Genomic DNA, 17,325 nt, shown 5'->3' with positions numbered 1-17,325 from the left:
AAAAAAAGAAAGAAAGAAAGAAGAAAAAGGTCTCTTCCTCTCTTTTAGAAATTCTAAAAGGTATGTTCATTTTACGTTGACAGTATCCCACCTCCTCCCATTACCCAGCACTGTCCTGGCACCGTTAGGAAGAAAATATGCAAAGGACTAGGTCCTGCCTCACCCACACTCTGGTTCGATTCCACAGGAGCGATTCCACAACAGCCTGTGATGCACAAAGCCTGCGATGCAACTCGGGGGCAAAAGGATATGTAAATGCCCTTGAGAGGTCACGTTCAGGTTCAGGCACACAGAATAACTCAAGGAGGCTTCCACACTCAATTATACAGAATGACAATAAACGCAAACATTGCTCCATAAAGAAAGAGAATAAAGTGTCTGAAATCATCAGAGGCGGCTTCCCAGAGAAGGGCGGGGGGCGGGGAGGGGTGTTGAGATGAGCTGAGAAAGTCCGAGGGCATTTTGTAAGGATCAGGAAGTCAAAGAGGACAACCGTAGTGGGAGACTCTGCAATCAGACCGCCGTGCAGGGAACGGAGAGACTCAGAGAAGGGCTCTGCAGTCAAACACAAGTATTGCAAGCTGGGGAAGCTAGCCCATCACCAATCGGAGCGTCCTGATTCCCACAATGGTCCCCCTCCTAAAATGGTCAGGGCTTCATAAGCAGAGCACTGATGGAACTGGATAGATTCATTTTCACATTCTCTCAGCCAAATCTACAAAACTGGTCTCTTTACATACAGCTACAAAGAACAGAAACAAATGCACAGCTATAATTTCAATCAATGCTACTGTCACCGGACATGGTCCTTGGACCCAACAACTGAAGAAACGAGGCTGGACCCCAAATTTAAAGGCACAGGCAAGGCGTTATTGGGCCAACAGGTGCAGGTGAAGGGAGACACAGTCCTGACAAAAGGTGTCGGACTGGCTCCGCAACAATGGTCAGGGAACTTTTGTTTGAAAGGGACCTAGGTGGAAAAGGAGTGATGCCCAAGCATGTGGAGGGGCAGGGAATCCCAGGAAAGTGGGTGCATGCGCAGGTGCGGTTGATAGAACAGGCTGCTTCATACTTGGTAGGTTGATTTGCATATTAAATCTCAACCTCTGGGTGTGTTTTTCAGCATTAAAATGAGGGCAGGGGAGCTGGTGAAAGGTCAGATTTGGCTGCCATCCTGTCCTTGGGTCAGTTTGAACAGATCTGGGCTTGCTCTTCCGTCCAGCTTACGCTGCCTTCTGCAAGAAAAGTGATTGACAGCCAGGAGGCGGTGTCCCCCGTGGCTGTTCCCAAGGTCCCTGACTGTCTCAATATCTAACTATCCTTTTACTCACGTTAATATAGAGTTTTTAATTCAAAGTCAAGCCAAATGACGAATAGCGAAGGCTAAGTTTTTTAGTGGAATAGAAACCATGATAGAAAAATGCCGCTGTGTAGAAAGAGCTTATGCTAAGAGAAGGAATGTTTATTAAACTGTTGTTAGTATTCAATGGCCCTACCATCTCCTCTAAGACAGGTTATTTTGCCCACATGGTCATTTATCCTTCCGGTAGACTCAGAGGCCGAGGTAGCTATGGCTGTCCCCATTTCAAGGTGGGGACACTGGGACAGCTTAGGTGACTACTCTGGTTTACGGTCACCAAGATCACAGTAAGGTGTATGAACAGTTAAAAATGGATCACTTATGTTAAGTCCCTGTGTTAGCAAACCAAGGCTTAGTACCTAACCTAACTGCAGTTTCAACATCCCCTCCCCCATGCAACCTTCAACCAGCCAAACCAGAATTTCCTGCTCAGCACTAGGAGGTAATCCCTATGTAGACCGCTTTCACTCCCCTTAGGAAGGAGACCTTGCCTAAAAAGCAATGCATTCCTTGTTAATTCCTTCTCTACCCTGAAAAACCTTCCATTTTGTACAGCTCCTGGGAGCTCCCCTCAACTTGCTGGATGAGATGCTGCCTGATTCGTCAATCGTTTAATAAAGCCAGTTAGATCTTCGGATTTACCTGGTTGAATTTTGTTTTTTAACAGAACCCTAGATGCAGGGACCTGGGGTTTGCTCCCTGGACTGCTCAGCCGAATCAGACAAGACACCTGCCCTCTGGGGGCTGGCAGCGGAAGCAGGACTCAGAGCCTGATGCATGCTGCTCTATTAAAGGCCCCCGCCCCATGGCCCCCAGGAAGGCCACATATTGGACCAGACACTTTGCCGTCCTCCCACACCCTGACTGTCCCCATACCCATCATGCAGTCCTAACAACGGTCGTGATTCATGATGGCAAACACAACAAAGACAATAATAATGCTACAGTCTGTGTGATTACTATGTGTCCAGCACTGCACAAAGCTGGGAATGAATCCCAGTATAATCCTTACAGTGATTTCACAAGATATACCCTCTTCTTCCCATTTGACAGATGAGAAACTGAAGCTCAGCGTTGCTTATGTGTCAAAGTCACCGGGAAGAAGTTAGGAGAACCTGGGTTCAAGTTGAGTTCCATTTCACGCCAGGGTTCATGATCACTCTGTTCAACTTCAGGGCAGCCAGAAAAAGGAGGAGGGCAGCCCCATCAAACTCATGAGGGGGTTGAGCAGGGAAGGTTACCTGGCAGAGAGGAGTCTTGGGGTGAATTTTCAAGCACCACCAGGATTTGGGCAAATAAAGGGGAAAAGGTATTCCAGCCACAGGGGCAAGGAACAGAGTGATATCTTTCGGGAACTGCAAGCGATTCAGCACTGTTGGAGCAGAAGTAGTATATTCAGTGGACAGGAACGTGGCGGAGAGGGGCCGACAGGTAGATGGGAGCCAGATCCCAAGAGCTGAGTTGTGAAGTATGTGCGGTAAAGATGTCCCCCTGATGACAACAGAGGGCCCTGGAACCGGATGTGACAGGCTCAGCTTTACATCTGGCGAAGGCATTCCTGCAGTGGGGAGGATGGACCACCAGAAAGAAGTGAGGGGGCCAAGGGAAAGAAGCGGGGAGACTACTTTCATACACATTAAAAGCGATGAGGATAAAAGCCAAGGCAGAAATTCCCGAAAGGGGTTTTACGTGTTCCTATGAAATGATTCTAATGTTTACAGTTTCCACGGATTGCATATTAACAACATATGCAATATTATACTCCAATCCGTGATTTCATGGATATGATTACTTAGGATGAAGCTAAAAAAAGGGAACTGATTTAAAGAAAAATACTGAATCGGGGTGCCTGGGTGGCACAGTTGGGTAAGCGTCCGGCTCTTGATTTCGGCTCAGGTCGTGGGATGGAGCCCCTCATCTGGCTCCTCACTCAACGGGGATCTGCTTGGGATTCTCTCTCTCTCTCCCTCTGCCCTTCGCCCCCACATCATGCATGCATGCTCGCTCCCTCTCAAAAAAATAGTAAATCTTAAAAAAAAGAAAAATACTGAATATAATAAGTACTACAAATATTAAAATATAAATACTATAACAACCTAATGTAGGATATAACATGATACTATTATTTTAACATATTTTATATAACATTCCAAATACATTGTATAATATACAACATAATTATTGTGTTAGGTTTTACACAGTATCGTTCTATAATATATATTCTATTATTGTACATGCAATATACTGTCACAGTGTAATACGTAAGTATATATTGTACAAGCATCAATGTAAGGTATATTATATGTAATACACTGCATATTCTAGTACCACAATATAAAATATGGTATATAATACAAATAATATAAATATAAAAGAGTAAGTAAACATAGATAGAGTGGAGATTGTAGGAGGACCAGGGAGAAGTCAGAGTTCAGGAAACATAGAACTAAGGCATTTGAGAGTAAGTCACCAGAAAGCAGCCATAATGCAAAACATCTTTAGGATCCTGTGACTCTGCGGGGTCCCGGGAGGGGTGGGAGGCATGAGGAGGAGTCAGGTCCCTCCCTGGAGCCTGAGGAGGTCCGGGGAGCCCTTGCCAGGAGGGCAAATGGAGGGCAAGGAGAAGGCCTACGGGCAGCTGAGGGGGGGAGCAGATTATCTACAGGAAATAAAACTGTAATCGTGAGGGAAGAGAAATAAGCAAATTAATCAATTATCCATTCCAGACCTAAAGAAAAATTCCAGAAATCCAGACCTAAAGAGAAAAACCAACATTCTTTACTGCTTCCCAACTTCATGTGTGATTTTTTTTTTTTTCCTGGTAAAATACAGAGTTGGAGAACAGGTAACTCTACAACCCTTGCTTCCAAATAAGCAACAAATGAGCCTCTCTTCCTTGATTGAGGCCAGCCACACCCACAGGGTCTTGAGCCTGACCCCACCCCCAGCCCGGCTTCTGAGCCTAAGCTATGGGCACACCGAGGTGCAGACAGGACCAGCCTCCCATTACTGGCCTCCTCCAGGAAAGAACCTTGAGCCCTGAGGTTCCTACTCAGGCCCCTTCAAAAAGTTTTTTTTTTTTTTTAAGATTTTATTTATTCATTTGACAGAGAGAGCACAAGCAGGGGGGAGCAGCAGAGGGAGAGGAAGAAGCAGACTCCCCGTGGAGCAGGGAACCCGATGCGGGGCTTGATCTCAGGACCCTGGGATCATGACTTGAGAATGTTCTGTTTGTAAGCCTGTATATTGCATATGCCTGTATGTCCTCCCTCCAACAGCAGGGACGCCTCCAAGGGTATCAGAGATCAGCATGTATGCACGACTCCTCCCTGAGGACCCGAGTCAGCTAGGGAATCCTGCTTGCTTGCCATGGCTGGAAATCTCAAAACACAGCATGTGTTCCCCCAGAATATTCCCAAATGGAAACAAGGCTAGGGGAGTGGAGAGGAATGGGTAATGTAAACACACCCAGCTGGGGCTTCGGAGATTGCTGGGTAGGGCAGGCTGCTCCTCTGAAGAAGAGATCCAACAGGCAAATTTAAAACAAAGTCAATGAGATGATTCTAAAATCCTGCTCTTCTTATCATCTCGGTAAATAGGGACACATTTGTAGCACTTCATTGGAATGCCCCCCATTGTGATGAAGAAAAAGAGGATTAAGACCATCGACTGCTCTGACCCCACTGGAAATGGACAGGTCATCGCTGACCTCACTGGAAACGGACAGGTCATCACTACACCACTAGAGGACAGAGGAGATGAGCAATGCAGCTAGAGCACACATGATGGGGGTCTCTGAGCTCATCAGCTCCATCCCACCAGCCCCCCAAGCCTCTCCCTTTGCAATTACTGAATGTGTTCCCATGTGGCAATGCATCCTAATTCAGGTCTTGAAAATGAGCCTTCATCCGACCCCGCCTGCCAGTGAGCATCTCCCTGTGCCCACGTGTGCTCCCGCACAACGGTGGTGAGAAGACCTTTTCCTGCAGGAAAAGGTTTGCCACTGACCATGCTGTGTGGTCTCCCCACAGGATGTTCTGACACGGACTGGAGGGACCGCACATCTGCTCTCCCTCTGTGGCCAGTTGCATAAAGCTGCAATGAGCCGGACTTGGATAAATTATTTTGAAATAGCTGCCAGTGAAGCAACTGGTACACAGAGCACCGGACTAAGCAACACCATGAACATGACAGCAAGTGGGCTGGATCTTTGTCCCCCAATGCAAGGGACACCCAAGGGATGCATCCGAGGTATAAAGCAGAACCCAGCCAAAGCACAGCTGACAGGCAGGTGTGGTTGTCACAAGGATAAAGGAGAGTATGTAAAATAGATACGCTGAAGAAAAAAAAAAGAATATAGAAGATGGAACCTTTCTAAAATGATAAAAGAAATCTGTAAGAGCCCGTCAATCAGTGAGTTCCAAACCAAGAAAATTTTTTTAAAAGTAGTTTTCAGGGATGCCTGGGTGGCTCAGTCAGTTAAGCATCTGCCTTTGGCTCAGGTCATGATCCCAGGGTCCTGGGATCCAGTCCTGCGTCGGGCTCCTTGCTCAGCGAGGAACCTGCTTCTCCCTCTGCCCCTCCCCCTGTTTGTGTTCCTCTCTCTCTCTTTCTGAAAAATAAATAAAATCTTTTAAAAATAGTTTTCATCCCTAAATGCAAGTGCTATGGTTTCCTCTGCCCCCACCCCCAAAAAGCCAAGCAATTAGAGATTTCTCCTTGTATTGCTACTGCTTAATTTGTGAAAGTCTGGCCAAATGCCCTTTCATTAAGTATCCTTTTTGATATTGACAAATGAGAACAAATAGTGAAGTTCTGCACTGAAATACTAATGAGAAAGAAGTCGAAGATTTGTTCAAAGTATTTTTCAACAGCAGCTTTAATGTTTGAAACATCAGCCACAGGTTGAAGCAGTGAGCTTAAAGCTTTCAACAGCGTATTTAGCTAAATAAATGTATCCCAAGCTATTCTCACTTCCAGAGACAGAGAGCAATTCATGCTCTTTGACATAAGAACTTTTCCCCCAATTATGGGGAGATTTACCGATATGAAAACGAACCTATGGCAAGTTTCTAAAAGCCAAAACTTTTAGCCTTAAAATTGCATTGCTAGGTCCACAGAAACTAGGTTTTCAGTCAAAAGCTCTGCCTGGGTGTGTGTCCAGAAGTAGAAGACTGCCTTTGTGAAAAAGCATGAGGTGACTATTATAAATCCCACGGCCATCACTTTTATATGCATGCCACTTCAATAACGCTCAGCCTATTATTTTTCAATATTTTCAATAATCCCTGACCTTAAGAATAAATCCAATACTAAGACACAATTTCCCTTAGCCACTTAGCAAAAAATTAAGCAGCGTAAGAATTAGTACCCATGTATTTATGAACCCTCATGACAATACACTCTACTGTCAGAAAAGGACTACCCAAGGTCAAAACCATGAAAAACACATGATAGTTGATTCAGTATGTTTGTGTCAAAACTAATATACAACCAAAATTCAGTATGTCTGTGTCAAAACTAATATGCAACTACTACACAGAACTTCCTTGGAAGACCAAAACTTCCAGACGGAAAGAAGTCTACCTCCATGACCATACAAATCTCAATAGCCAGATGACTTGGAAACAACTCCATCTTAACCCCTACTGGATAAAACCACTACGGAGTAATACAGTATTGGGCAAATACGCTCAGAATATTCCAGAAAGCAAAGAACAAATTACCGCTGTAGGATACCGGCTGTCAAAACTCGTCGACAACAGTTCAGTTCAATGTTTATCAAGTCTGAACCCCAATGTGTTTCACAGATTCAAAAAGCCAAGCCCAAAGTTCACCATCAATAACACACTGTTCAAAAAGAGAGACTAGCATAATAGACTCGACTAATGACTATTCATCAAATAGTCATTAGATGTGGAACAGAAGAGAAGATGCAAGCTCTCTGAGAAACAGTCAATCCAATCACTGTACCAAGAATATTCTGAGATGTTACTTGTCATATTTACACACACAAATTCTCCACCCCTTCAGACCACTGTTCTCCAAGCACTGGGTGGGGAGTGGTGATGTACTAAACCAAACTCTTGCCAGAGACAAATCCAGTACAGAAAAGAACCAGGGTTTTTGATTTGCCTATCCTGTAGCCCTACAGTGAAGAGGGACAGAAATTCTGCCAATTACAGTCCTTTACACACACACACACACACACGCACGCACGCACGCACGCAGGCAGGCACCTTTGCCTTTGGCTATTTACTACCTCCTTTCCTTTCAGCAGTGGGTTAATACCAGAACTTTCCATTATCCAAATGATTCCCTTTGCTTACTTTTCAGAGCACTTCACTTAACTCTTTTAAGTCACCAGGGTCCCAATTAGTGATGAGGAGATGCCATTAGCTAGGACCTGGATGCATGAAGGAGTTAATGGAGCTCACAAACAGCCTTATGTTCAGCATGAAGCCACACCGACTGTAGGTTTATGGGGGAAATGGCTGTTCTGGTAAAAACTGTTAGCCATAATGTTATAGTCCTTTAACTCTTGTTAACAGACCTGAAACCTAATGGCCAAAATGAACACTTACCTTCTCAGAGAGCCAATTGCCCAGAGGAAACGTGTAAAGTAACTCAGTTAAAAAAATATTGGCTGCCTTCAGTTGATATCATAACTTCTATTTAAAAAAAACCGAACACACAGACACACACATTCTAGATTGTTAAACTAATGAACACCATTCAAATGCCCACTTTTTTTTCTGTTCCCATTCATAAGACTTGTAAAAAAAAGAAAAAAAAGAAATTGATTTTTTACAGCTTCCTATAAAAAAAAAAAAAAAGACGGGAACACTTGGGGACAAAGTTACCTGCCAATACCAGCACTCACACTGTTCCTACATCAATGTTAATTGTTAAACAGGGATACCCTTTTACAAACCTGGTTAGCTAGTAATTTAGAAACCAAGATCATGGGGACACAGGAAGGAAGACAAGGCCAATGACAAAGAAGCAAATTCCCAGACTCACGAGGTAGTACAGTCATCAAAATACTAACCAGTAAATGTGACCCAGAGGCTCCAGAAAACACTACATGAGGTGGTCTGTAAGCACTTTAAAAATGAAAGGACTGCTATAAACTTTGTGGGGGGACAATTTAAAAATCTGCCAATTGTCTTAAATAATATCCTTGACCTCAGTAACTTCTCTCTTAGCAATTTTTCCCTAAGAAACCATCAGAGGGGCTCACAAAAGCTCATTTGCAACAGTACTCATTCTATAAATGATTATAGGGGCACCTGGCTGGCTCAGTAGGCGGAGTGTGTGACTCTTGATCTCAGGGTTGTAAGTTTGAGCCCCATGCTGGCTGTAGAGACTACTTAAAGACAAAATCTTTTAAAAAATGATTTTAAATAGGTTTTTCCTACTTTTTAAGTGTCTAAAATAAGGGAAAGGATTAAATTGATTACAGCCATAGGACGGGGAGAAAAAAATTGGATCTATTAAGAATGTTTAATGGTGGCTCAGTTGGTTAAGTGTCTGCCTTTGGCTCAGGTCATGTTCCTCAGGGTCCTGGGATCGAGTCCCTCTCAGCAGGGAGTCGGCTTCTCCCTCTGCCCCTTCCCCCATTCATGCTCTCTCTCTCTCACAAAAATAAATAAATAAAATCTTAAAAAAAAAAAAGAATGTGTAACGGCATGGGGAAATCAACAGAAAAATCACATGAAAAGAATTCCAAATTTCTTTTTACAGATACATAGCATCTGATATATATATATACACACACACACACACACACACACACACATCATCTACTTTGTGTAAATACATTAGAACAAAAGAATAATTATCTCTAGGTGGTGAGACCACAATGACATTCTTTCTCGTGTTTTCTAGGTTTTCCGGTTTTCTAATATGAATAGTTATCAATTGTATAATCTGGAAAGGAAAACGAAATTTTTAAGAGGAAAGGCATTTGGTCACGAATCCTACCTCACAACGCTTAAAATAATAAGCCCATCCGTCTTTTTTCCTTCTTGGATATTGTTAACAGACGGGGAGACCACAAGATTGCAGTTCTCACGGAATACGGGGCGTCAGGGAGGGATATGACAGTCCTCGTGACATTCTGGTAGAGGAATGTGGGCTGCCTGATAGTCAGGGTTCACAGAGTTGTCATTACTGGAAAGGCTGTACCAAATATCATGAATGAGCAGATGTCTCACAGCAAAAAAGGCCCTAGTTCTGAGCTCTGACCATGATTCATGAACTCTTGCCTTGTGCACAGGTTCCCAAGGTCCATTTCTCACGCTCACAGCTTAGCCAGAAGCCCGGAAGAAGTGTTAACGTGTCAATGGCAGGTGTGTGCCAACCGAGTAGGGCCGGTAATATTGACCATGTTTCTGGAACAGAGTTTAGCGCTAATTTGGGTCTTGCCAATGGAGCAACTCTATAATGAGTCCATACACAGCGTTTTCTGAAGCCAAACAAGTGTTTTGTCAAGTAAACACTGGGATTATGATTCAAATAACTCTGACAGTCTGAAACCCGGGTCTGAAACCAAGATGTTAGAGAAGAGGGCCCATAAAGGTGAAGCCACTCAGTTCCATAACAATTTTACAAGTCTTACTTGGCAGTGGTTCGCACAAAGCGATGACCATTGTAGACCAATAACGGTGGGTATCATGTAGCATCTTTGAGAAAGGGAGGCAAGAATCCCATCTGAAAGTCCTGGGTACCTTTCTAACTTTCCAATTTGAAAAGGGAACTCAGCAAAACAGAGGTAAGGACAGAAGAATATGATCGGGGAACATTGTAAGTCTGATCAGGAATGTTCAAAGAAACTGGGACTATTTAATTAGGAGGGCGTTTAAGGGGAACTAACCAACTTTTAAATGTTTGCTCTGTGATTCTGCGAAGGGGGGGGGGATCAATTTATTCTGCTATACTGGAAACTGCAGTCTGTCTTCTGTCTCTGTCACTCCACTGAAACTGTGCGTCAAGGTCAGCAACGACCTTCAGTTTGTCAAATCCGAAAGGCACTTCTCCACCCCATTTTAATGGGCTTCACAGCGTGTGATACATAGTAACCCCCCCAACACTGCCTTCTTCACAGCAGGGACAATTCATCCCAACTCTTTTTGCTATTCCTCCTTTACACAACCTATAGATGTCCCGGGTTGATCAACTCTCGACCTTCTTCTCATCTTTCTTCTCACTCAACGACTTCATCAATTCCCGTGGCTTTAAAACAGCCTCTATGCTAATGGTGCCCATTTAAATTTCCATTACAGACTTTTCGTCTGAACCCTAGCTTCCCCTGTATAATCAGAAGCCTTTCAAATGTATTCTGCCAATACAAACCGCTGTCTCCACCTCCTCACCCTTCACTGTGCATCTTCCCCTCTTGGTACATATACTCGGGTTGCTCTGACCAGAACCCTTGGATCCATCTCTGCGACATCCCTTGACCTCACCTGTCACATCCCATCCAGTGCTAGGAAGCCCCCACTCTACCTCCAACATGGGTCTCAAGTCAGACTTCTCTGCATCTCCACCACTATTACCCCAGCCAAATGAGCATCACCTCTCACTATTAATTGGCTGGTCAAGAACTTCCTAGTCATCTCCAGGCCAGTCTCCTCAGAACATCAGAACAAAAGGTCCGCCCAAACAGTATGTTGGATCATGACTCTCCATGCTTTAAATAAACTCTTGACTTCCCCACTCTGTGCTTTGCAAAGGGAGGAAAAAAAAAATCCCCAAATCCTTATCATGGCCTCAAGACCCTTCAATATCAGAATCCTACATCCTCTCTCACTCCACCCAGGACCGTTCTCTTGTTCTCCCCCTGGCTTGGGCCACACCGGTTTGCTCTCATTTGTTTAAGTGCAGGAAACTGCTTTTGGTCACGAGGCCTTAGCACAAATTGTTTCCACAGACTCTGCCAATTGCTGACAATGTCTTTTCTTGTAGGTCTCAGTTTCAAAGTCAAATCCTTGGAGAACACTCCCCCCGAGGACCCGGTCGGATGTGTAACCACCCCTCCTTACCTCCAAGTATTTTTTATTTCAGCCCTTTCTATCCTCTCATGACACTGATCACAACTTCCCAGGACTGTGTTTCTTAACGTCCGCCTCTCTCCTGAACCCTGCGTCCTTGGAATGTCAGTTGCAAGAGGCAAGGGACCTTCCTGTCTTCTTCTCCGTTGTCTCTGCAAAGCTCAAAACCTTTTAACACGTTGAGCTCGGAAGGCATAAAACCAGGCTTTACCTCAACCTAAAGAAAACCTTCCTGAAAGTCAGGGTTGTCTGGCCTTGGAACAGACAGCCTTGGACAGGTGAACTGCCTGCCAATCGTGGGAAGAGGGTTCAAGCAAGGAAGTGGGTGACCACTTTTCTCTATGACATAAAGGGATTTTCCAGGCTGGGTGGGATACTGGGCCAGATCATTCCCTCCATGCACTTTCTAGTTTCATAAATAGCATTCGTAAGGAGTTTCAGGGTAAAATTAGACTCCCAAAGTAGTAGACATCCTATTATTTTTTCTTGCGTGGAAATTCGTTCTCAAGTAGCCCCACAAAACCACTTTACAACCTGGCCAGAAGTAACTTCCTGGGGTTAAATCAGTGTAGGCTCCCTCTGTATGCCCCACCAGATGTGGTTTGGGATGATGGCAGCCCACAGTGCCCCTTTTCCCACGGTGCACAAAACACGGCCCAGAGACATGCTGGCAGACCGAGGAAACCCATTTGCGGTAAACCTACACTTGCTCTCTTCCACTCATTTGTGATGCTGGTCTGTAAACACACCAGGATATCGCTTTATTTAGCGTCACACCCGTTAATAATGCAGAGCTCTTCACACGGGCAGGCAGGGAAAATTAGTTCTGAGTGATTTCGTTACTACAGGGTCGACGCGAAGTCAAAGGGACTGAGAGTCCCATTACAACGGATGTAGAAGCCACTGGCCACTGAGGTATCAGCTGTGGAGCGAACCAACAAGGCAATTCAGGCAAATTTCCCATATCCCCATCATTTGGAGTCTCACAGTTAACCCGCAATTCTCACCTATCTCGCTGACGAGAGCAGAGACCTAAAGGCCAACCGAAGACAACCTCCTTCTACTTTTGCAGCTTCCTCTATCTCTAAATTTTTTTAAGTAAAAAAATTAAAGTGTAGCAACTATTTGCCTCTGGCGGCCTCCTTCCAGGGACTGTTAAATTTGTTGCCAGATCAGATAAGGCACCCCCAGAGATCACACGTTGTTGCAAATAAGCCTATGAGGCCATGAGTTTGTCCTTAAATTTTTTCTCCAAAAAATTTTTTTCAGGCAAATCAACTTTTTAGACTTCAAAAATCCAAAGACCTTTGTTATAATATCCAGTGTTAACAATACTGTGGAGGAATAATGTGTGGGGATGCGGGGAATGTAAACTCTTCTGGAAGGGCTGGTGGGCAAAGGGCCTTCCCTTTTGAAACACAAATGCCCTTGGATTCAGTGATTTGACCACTGGATATTCACCATATGCGTGTACTCTAATGAGCAGTTTAAAATGAGTATACAAGAACGTTCATTTGTCGTACTGTTTATAATAGCAAAAACCTAGAACACTCGAAATGCCTATGAGTGAACTGCAGTACATCCATAAAACAGGATCATATGCAGGTGCTAAAAGAGAATGAAACAGGTCTCTATGTGCCGAGGAGGCAAAACCTCCAAGATATATCACGGAATAAAAGCCAGGTTTGTCTGTATCTAAACACATCTAAAGATGCAATTCTGAAAACTCTGGAAGAGTATACGAGAGACCTCAAAGCAGTTGCCCCTCAGAAATAGGTCGGAGAGGATAGAGAATGTGACTATCTCGTTTCTTTGAAACTCTTCCGTACTGTTTGTTCTGACTATATGTGCTATTATTGTACTCATAAGAATAGCTAGATGCCATATTATCTGCATGGCCTGGAAGCATCTACTTGCTCTCTGTAGGAGTGGGAAAGGTAGCATTCTTTCCCAAGCTCCACAAGGCAAACCAGAGTCTGCTAAGTGGGTGCCTCACCACTCCTCTCCAAACAGAGCCTTCAGACTTCACTAAGGCCCTTGTCCTCACTCACTCCTTCCTTTGCGCAGCCTAGATGCATGAGTAAAGAGAAAGTTTAATTTTTGTTCTTCAAGTTTAAGATCGATGTCCTCCATCACTGAAAAGCTAAGTTGAAAGAGAAGGAATTATCCCACTGCAAAAGATACCAAAGAACAACCAGCGTTTCCTCTGATGCTATGTATTACATAATTATATTATTCCCAAGAGAAAATTAAAAAAAAATGTGTTTAACTTTAAAGTATGTACCAGACATTCCTCCAAATCCCATGAGAACCAGGCAGATCAAGGTCCAAGGGGCTTTCTTTCCCAATTTAGAATTTTGTATTTGTCTCTCTCAAAATACTACACAACTATGTCAACTAAAATTGCTTCCACATGAGAAATTCAAGTAGACTGAAGTTGAAAAGATGGCAGTGAAATCTAGATTCAAATTTTCTGATGTTGAAGATCTTAAAGGGTATTTGAACTTGACTGTGTACTTGCTCCATCCAAGACACACTCCCAATCCCACAGAGAAGGAGGGGAGGTAAAAAGGAAAGTGACAGGACATCATGCCTCTGTTTTTCCTATTATTTGACCTGAGACATGAGAAGGAAAAGCCACTTATTTAGTATCAAGTGACCTTTCCAAATCACATAAAAACAGTCGCTAGAGTGCTTTTGCTTTGTCGGAAGACCGAGATACATAGGCATTTACTGAAGTTTATTTCTTTACTCATCATTCATTCGTGGATGGGATTTTTTTGTTGTTGTTTATTTTTGTTTTTGTTGCTTTGGCTTTACTGATGGATATAGAAAATAAAGCCAAATGTCTACTGGGAAAAAAGTCTAACATCTACTGAGCTGAAAAACTGCTCCCACTAAGCCCGATTTTGTGTAAGCATTCTGACAAGCAGACACACAAAGTGAGTTCATTTTTGGTTGGGGGGCGGGGAATTCAAGTAATTAGTGAAATGTACAGAGTAAGACCTGGTGCACTGAGCTGTCTGTGGTACTGAAAAAGGACACCAAGGCTGCAATGTACTGAGCTCTGTTCTTTCAAAGCCTCTTCATCGCACTATTTTAATTCAGGCACTTCCGACCATGACTCACCTGAACCGTCTTATTTTGCCCGAGTGTGTATAAACATTTTATAAAAGGTCACACTGACTTGCTTTCCAAGGTTCTCCATGGAAATGTCAGGGCCTCCCCAAGCTTCATTAAGCCATTCCAGTGGACAGAGAGCCAGAACCCTGGCTAGGACACTTTGCCTGAACGTGGTGAGAAATCCTACCATGGACCAGAAAGCCACACTCAGCTAGCGCTCACTACCCAATCACCACGCTGGTAGGCTAAACAGAAAAAGAAAAACTGTCATTTTAGACAACATGCTACATCCAAACACAGGCTCTGATTGGCAAGAGAGTTCTTTCACTCAAAGCTACTCATTATGTTTGGAATTGTTAACAGTAAACTGAGAAGTGCCTTCTTGTTTAAAACTTATGAAAGAAACACACCTACAGCAGTAACATCAATAAGTAAAAAAAAGGGGGGCCACAATGCATCTTTTTCCACATAGATACATATGCCTGTGCACTTAGTTTCACTGAGCTTCAAGTTCAACTATTTTGCCAATATGGCTGACTCGAATATCTGGATAAATTAGTGTTTTTCTGGTGCCTGACTTGTAGCTCAGGGTCCTCAAGTTTATTTGGTCCTCTTCCACTTTATATTTTTGTAAAAGCATCTCAGATAAACATTTGGAGCTTCATCTTGAGAAAGAAATCCCCCTTAGATAAAACATGGAGTGAAAAAACTACAACCAAAACAAATTAATGATACTACCCAAGCATCAATTTTGAAATTTAAGTGTGGATGGTTTAACAGAAACTATGCATCATGTAAAATAAACCCAGTTTAAAAAAATCTAACATTCTGGGATATTTATGTTGCCCCAAGAGTAAAGAAATTCATGGTGCTTACAAGTTTTAGGGGAACAGCACATGTCCTCATTTTTGTCACCAACCCTATAAATCTTCTAATCAATAGATCCATGCATTTGTGCAACAGAAAGAGTCCTCAAAATGAGCCAGCAAGTGGAATTCCAAGTGTGAAAAATCTGGAAAAATTTGAGTTCCTGTATTTTTATTAGTATCTAGAAGTTTCAAGAGTTCTAACATGGCATTAAAAAAATTTTAATAATACATAACATTTGGCTACTCCTCGCAAACTCCTATAAGTTATCTCAAAAAACCTCCCAATAATTCTTAAAAAGTCAGTGTTTTCAGGGGGACGCTTTGCTCTCGATGGGAATATCGTCCAACGTCTCCCCAACGAATGCTCGTTTAGCTGTGTGCTTTTCAGAAGGACCGAGCAGCTGTATGAAAGCTAATGCTCAATAAAAACACCAGCAAGTTCTCTCCAGATGAATGAAGGAAAACCACTCCAGTCACCAAGCCAAAAAAAAAAAAAAGTTGTTTTAAATACTTGATTTTTAAAAATACCTGAGAAGATTTTACAGCAACCTTTTAAATTTAATCTATTCATCAACCAAACTTGTAGAGAGAAACCACGGGCCAAAAAAAAAAAAAAAAGTGCTCATGTTTCGGGGCCTCTGGCAAGTAACAGAGTGCAGTAGGAAGCTATCTGGACTAGAAGCTGGAGGACAGGGCCTGGTCACACTCTGCCCTGTTTAGCTGTGCCATCTGGCAAGCTACTCACCTCTTCTGACTTCGGGTTCCCCATCTGTAAACTGAGTCAAAGGACCATTCATTCTATTTTGTTCCTCCCAGCTCTAAGTATCTGCTCTTGAAGTCAAAATGAGAAGATGCACTCGTTATGGGTAAGCCACATTTTAGCATCATTTAAGAATGTTTGAAAGAATCTCAGAAGCTCAGGATCACGAGCCCTGAATTAAAATGGACCTTCCTGTAAATTATTAAGAAGTTGGAGTTCTAGTGTGTGTTCGCCTTGTTTCGCCAAGGCAGTTTGATTACTTACCTCTAAATAGTCTCCCTCTTTCTAATTCTCATTCGCTAACTTTCTCCCTTTGGAAGGACATCGTTCAAAGTCTTTGCAAATGTGAAAGTAAGATGAAGTCATTCTTCCTGCTCCATTGGGGTTTTGCTTGCACAATAGTTAAAATTGGTTTCTTCCATATTTGGTCCGTACTTGCTAATGACTAACCTCAAACTGATTTAACATAATTAATATTAAATTATTTAAATGGCAAGTTCTATATGATGTTTTAAATTTAAAGGCAACTCCTAACGGGAAGCACCCTAAACTGAAGGGTTTAAGAGTTCCAACAAATATCCAACAACAGCTCCAAAAAAAAAAAAGCAGAAAATACGTATTAGTGTAGATTCTAAACTGGAAAATCCCAACCTTACTTCATTTTTGAAAACTCTAGTTATTTTAATTCACAAACTTTAATATTCCTTTGACTGAAGTCTACAGCAAAGTAAACAACTCCAAAGATGACCCATAAATTTTATACGAGTATTTTGAAATTGTTAGTAATAGCCAAATCCAACAATAGAGTTCCTGGCTACATTTAAACAAAACATTTCCTAACAAGACTGCTCACAAGGGCAGTGGCCTTTGCTCTTAAATGACTTTTTTTTTTAAAGGGCAACGTAATGATTGTAGCTAAAAATCTACCAAACCACCACATATACAGAATTTGTATTCTAACCTTTGGATGGATTTTTTTTGTTTGTTTGTTTAATGTCCGGGGATATAGAAAGAGTCTGAGTTTTTCTCATGTCTCATTTACGTATCCTAGGAATATCATGAGCCTATTTTCTTCTCTAAGCTACATTAGAGAAGATGATACACAGAGATGGACACTATCTTCCATAATGACGCAGCCAGGGGGAATAGGTGTATCAA

The 17,325-nt window shown here is 42.8% G+C and overlaps 1 protein-coding gene across 1 annotated transcript in view; it reads right to left on the bottom strand.

Moving 5' to 3' along the window:
- Positions 1-17,325, bottom strand: part of KCNN2 (potassium calcium-activated channel subfamily N member 2) — a 142,845-nt gene that overhangs the window by 123,239 nt on the left and 2,281 nt on the right. The window lies entirely within an intron of this gene.

Source organism: Callorhinus ursinus, unplaced genomic scaffold, assembly GCF_003265705.2.
Source record: "Callorhinus ursinus isolate GAN/ISIS: 27379988/994484 unplaced genomic scaffold, GSC_fseal_2.0 scaffold30, whole genome shotgun sequence".
Taxonomy (NCBI): Eukaryota; Metazoa; Chordata; class Mammalia; order Carnivora; family Otariidae; genus Callorhinus; species Callorhinus ursinus.
This window is presented reverse-complemented; position numbering and strand designations above follow the sequence as displayed.